Source organism: Silurus meridionalis, chromosome 2 (assembly GCF_014805685.1).
Source record: "Silurus meridionalis isolate SWU-2019-XX chromosome 2, ASM1480568v1, whole genome shotgun sequence".
Taxonomy (NCBI): domain Eukaryota; kingdom Metazoa; phylum Chordata; class Actinopteri; order Siluriformes; family Siluridae; genus Silurus; species Silurus meridionalis.
Window position 1 is genome coordinate 13,894,641 of NC_060885.1, and position 9,104 is coordinate 13,903,744.

General features: G+C 34.2%; 2 non-coding genes across 2 annotated transcripts; one reads left to right on the forward strand and one right to left on the reverse strand.

Annotated features, from left to right (window-relative positions):
* Positions 1–8,150: 8,150 nt before the first annotated feature.
* Positions 8,151–8,235, forward strand: trnay-gua. Its single transcript is given in 2 exon segments — positions 8,151–8,187; positions 8,200–8,235. It is a non-coding gene; the product is annotated as a tRNA-Tyr (tRNA).
* A 577-nt stretch (positions 8,236–8,812) lies between these two features.
* trnak-cuu lies at positions 8,813–8,885 on the reverse strand. Its single transcript has one exon. It is a non-coding gene; the product is annotated as a tRNA-Lys (tRNA).
* Positions 8,886–9,104: the final 219 nt, after the last annotated feature.

Here is a 9,104-nt window from a genome sequence, read left to right on the forward strand (position 1 = left end):
CCATTCCATTTATTGTGTCTAATACACAAGGAAATGTCTGTCACTGTAAAACATGGTCATGCAACTTGTTTATGGTTTACAGAAATCTCAGTGATAAATCCATATCTTACATCACTGGTTTATTGGTTTTGAATTGGTTTATGCTATTCAGAATTCAGAATTGGTTTATGCTATTGATGTGCTGTAACACTTACCAGAAATGGGAGCGATTTTAATTGTAAGTCACCTACTGGAAGCTGTGAAATTTTTACATATCAATAATGAGATTTCTGTAAGCTGTGTAATATTGTCATTAATGGGCTTCACTTTATTTTTATGGTTCAATACCTCAAAACCCCAATGCTTTTTTCAACAAATATCTATGTGTTTAATTCAATGTAACATATCTAGGTGCCCTAAATTGTTATTTAAGAGAGAGAGAGAGAGAGAGAGAGAGAGAGAGAGAGAGAGAGAGAGAGAGAGAGAAAAGATATTCATTTATTCAACCCACAGTGGGGAATGCCCTCTGGTACAGCAACAAAGAAAACCAAATGTGCAAATATGAAACATAATACAGTATATCGTATATACACAACACAATGTATAAATACAAAAGAAGAAAATAAACAAACAAACTAACAAATAAATAAATAAATAAACAAACAGTTAAAGTAGTTCTCTCCATAAACCTCTACAGTCCTCCCTTCTACCAACTGAGCTATCAAAATGCTCTGTGTAAGAATTCTGAAAGAAATGTAATCAGACCAAAAATAAATAAATCTATATATACTGTAAGCCAAGACAATTCAGTCACAAAAAAAAAAATAAAGTTGAGGATAAAAATATGCATACTTTGTACAACATTTTATTTCGACCATTGTGTAGAAATCCACTGTGATCTCTCAGTAAGTCCTGTCCAATTACTTTTGTTCCCTAACATGGGAGAACAATGTCTTAAAGGGATCTCATTTCCACAGGTTTCCCCAAATATAAACAGAAAAATGCTAGTGTTAATGGTAAAGATAAGCAGAAGATAAAAACACAGCATGAAGCAACACTGAGGCAGTTGAAGGTCATCAATAATAAACTTCATGCTTTAGGTGGTGATTGCTGTCTGTGTCTAGCTGTAAATTTGGCTCCATTTGTTTTAATGCTTTTCTTTTCCAACAGATGACACAAACATTATAATTCATTAATTTCCAGCCAAAATCCCATTTTGTTTGCTAGTTGACTAATTATTATACATAGGCACATTTCTTATGATCTGCAACTGCCTCAGTGTTCCTTCATGCTGTGAAAATTGCTGTTTTTATCTTCTGCTTATCTATACCATTAACACTAGCATTGTTCTGTCCATATTTGGGAATCATGTGGAAATGAGATCACTTTAAGACATTTCCCATGTTATTGAACAAAAATAATTGGACAGGTCAGCCTGAGAGATCAAGGTGGATTTCCACACAATGGTATTACAAAAATTGTACCAAGCATGCATATTTTAATCCTCAACATTATTTTTTAATTGTTTTATTTCTTACAGTATTTTTTGGGGTCTGATCACTGTTTACTGGTTATACATGTTAAATTTCTTTCTAGTATATACAGAGTGCACCCACAGAGCATTATGATAGCTATTGGTAGAAGGGAGGACTGTAGAGGTTTATGGAGAGAACTACTTAAACTGACTATTAAATAACAATCAATGGCACCTAAATATGCTACATTAAATAAAATACATAGATATTTGTTTATTTGAAAAAAGCATTGGTGTATTGAGGCATTGAACCAAAAAGACAACGTGAAGCTCATTAATGACAATATCACACAGCTTACAGGAATCTCTTTTTTGTTATGTAAGTGTTTCACAGCTTCCAGTAGGTGATTTACAATTAAAATCTCTCATATTTCAGGTAAGTGTTACAGCACATCAATAGCATAAACCAATTCTTATCATTTTGATTGTGTAAATAGTAGCTTACTTTAATCCTGTTGTCCAGAGTTCAACATAGAAACTCTATCACAATCACCATTCACACTTTTGAACAGAAGCAGTAATGTAAGATGTGGATTTATCACTGAGATTTCTGTAAACCATAAACAAGTTGCATGACCTTCTTTTATAGTGACTAACATTTCCTTGTGTATTAGACACAATTAATTAAATGGACTGGAATATATGGCATATGACTGGTATATATGAAATATATTGAAATACTAGAATATTTTTACCATTTAGACTCTTGTATTATAGGAATCTAAAAGAGCTGATATGTTACCAAAACAGGCGTTTGATTGTTGATTAGCCAGGCAATACATAAAAAACAAATGACATTTGTTCAATATCACGTCATTTTGTGTCACCTTCTAGATAACTGCTGAAAACTGCTACCACCTGATAACTGCTACTACTGGCCCAGCTTGATCATTAGTATGTTTGTGAATAGTCCACAGCAACTCTCATAGAATACATAACGTCATTCATGAATAGTTTTAATACAGACTGTGTACTGTGCTGATTGTAAATTAACAAAACTACATTAGGAGCAGTTGTGGGCAGTCAGGGCCAGCAAAGCTTTCTCTGCTGTCTTAAACACTATCAGAACCTACATTTACAACCCAAATTCAAATTTTTGTTCCATAAATTTGTATAAATTTATTCCCAACAGTTTATTCTCTTCATTTCATAGCATTTCTCTTGGCTGCACTGCTGCCAGTACATGAATGTGGATGTTAGATTTTTTGTCCAATCAGATTTCAGCCTCTGTGTTCTGACATGTCAATCTAATCTGCCCAGGGCCTTCAAAGTCAGTATTGCTGGCCTTTTTACCTTAGTCTTAATAAGAAATAAATTTTTTCTTTAACCAATCAGATTTCAAATTCGCCTCACAGGGCCAGCTAGCTGGCCCAGAATAGCGTCAGCATTTTTCTGTCCTCTTAATGGTTGGTCAGAGGGAAACTGTTACAACCAAATTCGACTAGCAAAACATGTCTAAAGCATTCTGCACACATGAATACATCTGAGTTAGACTTTTATTTATGCCTAAGAAGAATGAAACATTTATTTGGTCCCGGACATGTTTAAAATTAATTTTCAAGAAAAGCTAGACATCGTGAGAAGAGGTCGGCCAACCTCGAAGCTAGCTAGCTTGTCTCAGCCCAGGAAAGGGTTTGTTTGCCACTTCCAGACCAGTGAATATGAGCGGTACCACTGATGTACTCCAGATGATGTAGGTGGCACACTTGAACCAAAAAGATAACATGAAGCTCATTAATGACAATATCACACATCTTACAGGAATCTCTTTCTTGATATGTAAAGGTTTCACAGCTTCCAGTAGGTGATTTACATTTAAAATCCAGCCCATTTTCGCTAAGTGTTACAGCACATCAATAGCATAAACCAATTCTTATCATTTAGATTGTGTAATTGGTAGCTTACTTTGATCCTAGTGTCCAGAGTTTAACATAGAAACTCGATCACTATCACTATATTTCATTTACACTTTTGAACAGAAGCAGTGATGTAAGATATGGATTTATCACTGAGATTTCTGTAAACCATAAACAAGTTGCATGACAATGTTTTACAGTGACAGACATTTCCTTGTGTATTAGACACAATTAATGGAATGGACTGATATATATAGCACCCTGAGAACTTCATTCAACAGACTGCTCTCAATTTCTGCTAGACAGATACAACCTGAAACATAAGAATCGGTACTTCCTCACTTTTTTGTTTAGACTGAAATGCATTTTAATTCTAGCTTAAGCTTCATTGGAAATTATGAATAATTAAGGTTCTATTTAGACTGGAAAATACTTATATCACAAGGAGAGACAGAATGGTGAGGAACTGAAATTGCATGATTTCAATCATTCTATTTATTTTTCTTTTAAAAGTAGCTGCAGTCATCATCCTGATCATCATGAAGGTTTGGATTGTGTGTGTGCTGCTGTGTGCTACCTTTACACTGAGGACTGTTACAGGTAAGCAGCAAGAAATACTAAATGCAGTGTGAGGATTTTATGAATCATTGTAACTTGTGTAATTTTTGTAATGTGATTTTTTATGTTGTTTCTGAAGCTGCAGCAATTGAGACTGGACCTGAGAAGGAACAGGTACTTCAAGGTTAGTGACCACCAGCAGTAGTCTGGAATTTAAAGAAACTCTCCAAAGCATTCTTACATATTTGGCTATTTTGTTTCCAACAACAACAACAACAACAACAATATTATTATTATTATTATTATTATTATTATTATTATTATTATTATGTTGTTGTTGTTGTTGTTTATGTTGTTGTTGCAAGATAGTTTGATCTCATGCTAATACAATGAAGAACAAAATTAATTGTTTTATAAATTATTGTAAAAGATAATAATTTTTGGCTGTGGTTTGTTGGTAATTTGGACAATTCCTCAGGAGAAACTACTGAATTGGCTGTTGAGAAGTTGATTATTGAAGGTCAGTATATTGGTATACTTATTTTTTGTCTGTACTTATATTGATGTTGGGTGTCAATAAACAATATAAAGTAATACATTATCACTTGTGATTTCAGTTGAGGATAAAGAGGAAGCTCCCAAAGTCAATACTGCTGAAGGTAATTGTATTATACAAGTCAATTAAAGGGACTGATCAATTTAAAATGGTTTTACAAAAACCAATAGAAATAATCAGAAATGGAGTAAGCATAGAACAGAGATTTACATTATTTTCACAGTTAAATCAGGCATCTGTCCACATGGATGGGTCAAATATGGATCACGCTGCTTTCGACTCATGAGATCAAGTCTGTCCTGGATCAGTGCTGAGGTAAATATCAAAATTTTAAGGCAAAATAAATGGCAGATTAAAGGAAACTGTTTAAAGATGCACTGGAAGCTAAGTGAAGATAAAAAAAAAAAGAAAGTTAGGAAGGTTAAACTGAAAATCAATAATGAACTGCTTTCTTATGACAATCTCTAATCATATCTTGGGCTAATTATGTCTTTAGCAACAGTGTGCAGCTGAACAGGCAAGACTGGCATCTGTACAAAGTCTTGGGGATCATAAATTCCTGCAGAGTTTGCTTGATATGGCTGGTCTGTCACAGGCTTGGATTGGTGCTTACAACTTCCAGGTAACTTAATAATATATTACAGTAGACTCTGAATGTAATTTGAAATTAACTACAAAGTGTACACATCTGAATCTGTCTGATGATCCTAGAAAAAAATAAAAGAACTTAAAACAATATATTATTACAATTTAAAGCCACTTATGTTCTTGTTATTGATAGATATAGTCATTAGTAAGGCATGTGGTTGTGTATTTTATAGGGAACATGGCTGTGGGTTGACACAGCTCGCTTCTACTACAGTAACTGGTACTCACTGAGCAGTGTGGGCAGCTACCCATGTGCTCTCATGAACAGGAATGGTAATGTTTTTTTACATATACTCATATGTTTGATTTTGATATATTGTTTAGTTCTCACAAATTGAATGTTTTTTTCTACATTTTTTTTTTTCTCATTTGTTTCAGTTGGCTGGTCCAATACTATCTGTGAACGTGAATACCCTTTTATCTGCTCTATTGACCTAAATGCATGTTTAAGGACATGAATAATTGTCCATCCTTTTGAATCTGATATAGCAAAAAGTGTTCTGTTTTCAGAACACTTTTGTAATGAACACTGTTGATATCAATAAAAAAAAAAAAAAACAAGTGTTTGTGTTATTAAAATACTAATACTTTTTAACACTAATGTTATTGACTCTTATATTTCCACAATTGACCTAAACCACTTAGGATGGAAGTAGGCACAGCTGGAAAGTCCCTATAATTAGACAATGGTAGGAATCTAACATAGCTGTTACCAACACAGGCTATTGAATGTTGATTAACGAGGCAATACATTAAAAACAATTATAAGTTATTAGGTATTAGTTATACATTAGTTCAAAATCATGTCAATTTGTGTCACCTTCTAGACACAACCACCACCTGATAACTGCCACAATTGGCCCAGCTGGAGATTTAGTACATTTGAAAATAAACAGCAATGCTCACAGAATACATGTAGTCATTCTTGAATATTTTTTAATGCAGACTGTGTACTGTGCTGATTGTAAATGAACAAAACTACATTAGAAGAAATTCTGGATGTTGACTTCACATTAAAAAAGACAACAATAATACAAGACTGCACACATATGAAAGGGAAAGTCTGCTAGTAAGGTATCTGGCAACCATGAGCCTCCATAACAGATTGGGCTTTGCTTCTACAAGTGACTAGAACTGTACTAAAAGGCTGATTACTATTCTTTTGAGGAAAAAAAAAAATTAATAATTGTTATTATTATTTCACTGTGATGTTGATGGTAGTGCTGGTTGCTGTTTAACGTGAATATTGAATCTTCTTTCATTCATAAAACAGAATAAAAAGAGTGCAGTTTCATGTATGAGTTTCAATTTCAACACCACCTCTATGACACTCAATGTTTTAAATGAACATGTTAGGGGTAGAAAATACTGAGGATGGAACCACTAGGAAGGGTGAAAAGAGGAAGGCCAAGGAGGAGGTTTATGGATGTGGTGAGGGAAGACAGCCGAAAGAATTAACCAACTGGGCCTTTAGGGGGCGATATTTCAAACATACACTCAATTTTTGATAGCATTTAATTGATCTCCTTATGGTGAGTCACTTTGTCTTAAGGACCACTGCTTTCAATCAAACCTTTTATTAATTATTCTCAATTTGTTAAAAAACCTACTTTAGTAAGCTAGTTCTAGGTTTTTTGTCCGATTGAACCACACTAGGTGCAGAAATGTTCTATCAATAATTATCAAAAAAAAAGTTTTGTTTTCACTGTTCAAAGGGTTGCCAAAACATTCGAAGTGGGTGGGTCCACTTTTATTCAAAAGGCTGTAACCCGTAAATGGAATGAGATATCTTTACTCACATTGGTAGACACCTGTATGAGTTCACTCTGTGGTCAAATTCAAAGATATACGGAGCTTGACCACGTGGTGGCGCTATAAGATTAAAAATCCACACGGCTATAACTACAAACCGTTAGTCCGATCAACCTAAAACTTTTCACGCAGTGTCTCTGTCCCATGGTGCATGTTTCTAATGTCTTTTTCCTTATGACCTTTGGTGCCTCAGTTGCTTGAACTGCGTTAATCACTTGAAATAGAAAATGGTTGTACATGAACAGAAATAAATTTTAGTAAAATCTCTATAGAAAAAATGGATTAATTCTACGCGTTTGTTGAGAAGCAAAAACAATAACATGCCTTAAAGTATTTACAATTTACAATGTACAGATAACAGATGAACTTGATCGATGAAGATAGAGTGAAACTCATTAATGAGAATATCACAAAGTTTACGGGAATCTCTTTATTGTTAAGGTATTGTGGCTTTCAGTAGGTGATCTGGCCTATTTCAGGTAAGTGTTGTAGCATATCAATAGCACAAACTAATTATTATCTTTTGGATTGGTTTACTATAATCGCTCTGTATCCTGGTGTACAGAGTTCAACAGAGACTCGGTCACTATTACTGTCTTTCATTCACATTTTTGAACAGAGGCAGATTGGAGTACTCCTAGCACACTAATCTATTAATAGAATGACCTTAATAAGTTAAACTGATTGATATCTAATAAATTATCGTGAACCTAAAAGTTATTTTCAACCAATCTTTGGTAAAAAAAAAAAAAAAAAAAAACCATAGCTTTGCCACTTGGTGGCGCTAAACAAGAAAAAAGGAAAAACTGCTATAACTACGAAACCGTTTGTCCGATTGACCTGACACTTGGTATTTCGTTTCTCTGTCTAATATCCCAGAAGGGTTTCTGAGGACATTTCTTCTTCTTCTTCCTCTTCTTCTTCTTCTTCTTCTTTTTCTCCTTCTTGAATGAATAGAAATTTATTTGAGCAATAGAAAATGGATGAATTCTACGCGTTTGTTTAGAAGCAAAAACAACAACTTGCCTTAAAGTATTAAAGCTTGAAAAGACAAAGCCGAGGAAGTGTGACATTTAAAGTTCGAATAGTTTTTTGTTTTACCCATAAGTCCCATTTAAACAATTAAATGTTTTTATTACTTTATATACTTTATATACCACCCACACATCAACATGGTTTATGTAAACCCCAAAGCCTTTTCTCCAGCCCTTCGATAGCTCAGTTGGTAGAGCGGAGGACTGTAGTGGTTCATGGAAATCCTTAGGTCGCTGGTTCGAATCCGGCTCGAAGGAGGCTGTTTCTTTTTAAATATATAAAAATAATATTTTATATTAACACAAGGTTGACGAAAGAGTCAACCCACTGCGGTATGTGCGCATTACTCTTGCAAAACATACCTTGACTTTGGTGAACTTGGAAATGTTTTATTTATTATTTTTGAAAAAGAAAATGCTACACTTACAATAATCTTACATTTTTTTTATCCATAAAAATGCATGCCTATCATGTAAAACAACCGCTACAGCGTGTAAAAAAAACTTTTTTAAAACTGTTTTCATACTTTTAAACATGTGACAATAGCCTATGTGACCACGTGTGTGAGAAAAGCTCATTAGAAACAAATTTGTTTAGTATTATTATTATTATTATTATTATTATTATTATTATTATTATTATATGATGCTTTGAAAACCTTCGGCTATAGAAAATGTATTTAAAATATGTATTTATTAATAGTCGAACCTAAACTGCGGCAGTGAGAGCTGACTACAGTTTATCAGTCAAACGCATTAAGTTACTTATTACTAAAACTAACTACAGCGATCAGCATTAGAAATGTGTAGGATACAGTTTAAAAACAAAACTTTCCGCCCAACGTGGGGCTCGAACCCACGACCCTGAGATTAAGAGTCTCATGCTCTACCGACTGAGCTAGCCGGGCTTCGGTACGACGGTCATATGGTCACTTTTGTACACACGTGCTCACTAGCAGAAAATCGAATCCGTTTATGGATTCAAACTGATTCCACGATTCAGATGAATCAGTGAGGACTCGCATAGGATCCGCGCTTTTAAGTATCTTGGGTTTAACTTATCGAACAGGCAGGACGTTTCCTGAATAGCCCAGTCTGCTACTTGCCGCTACAGTTACTTCCTAACA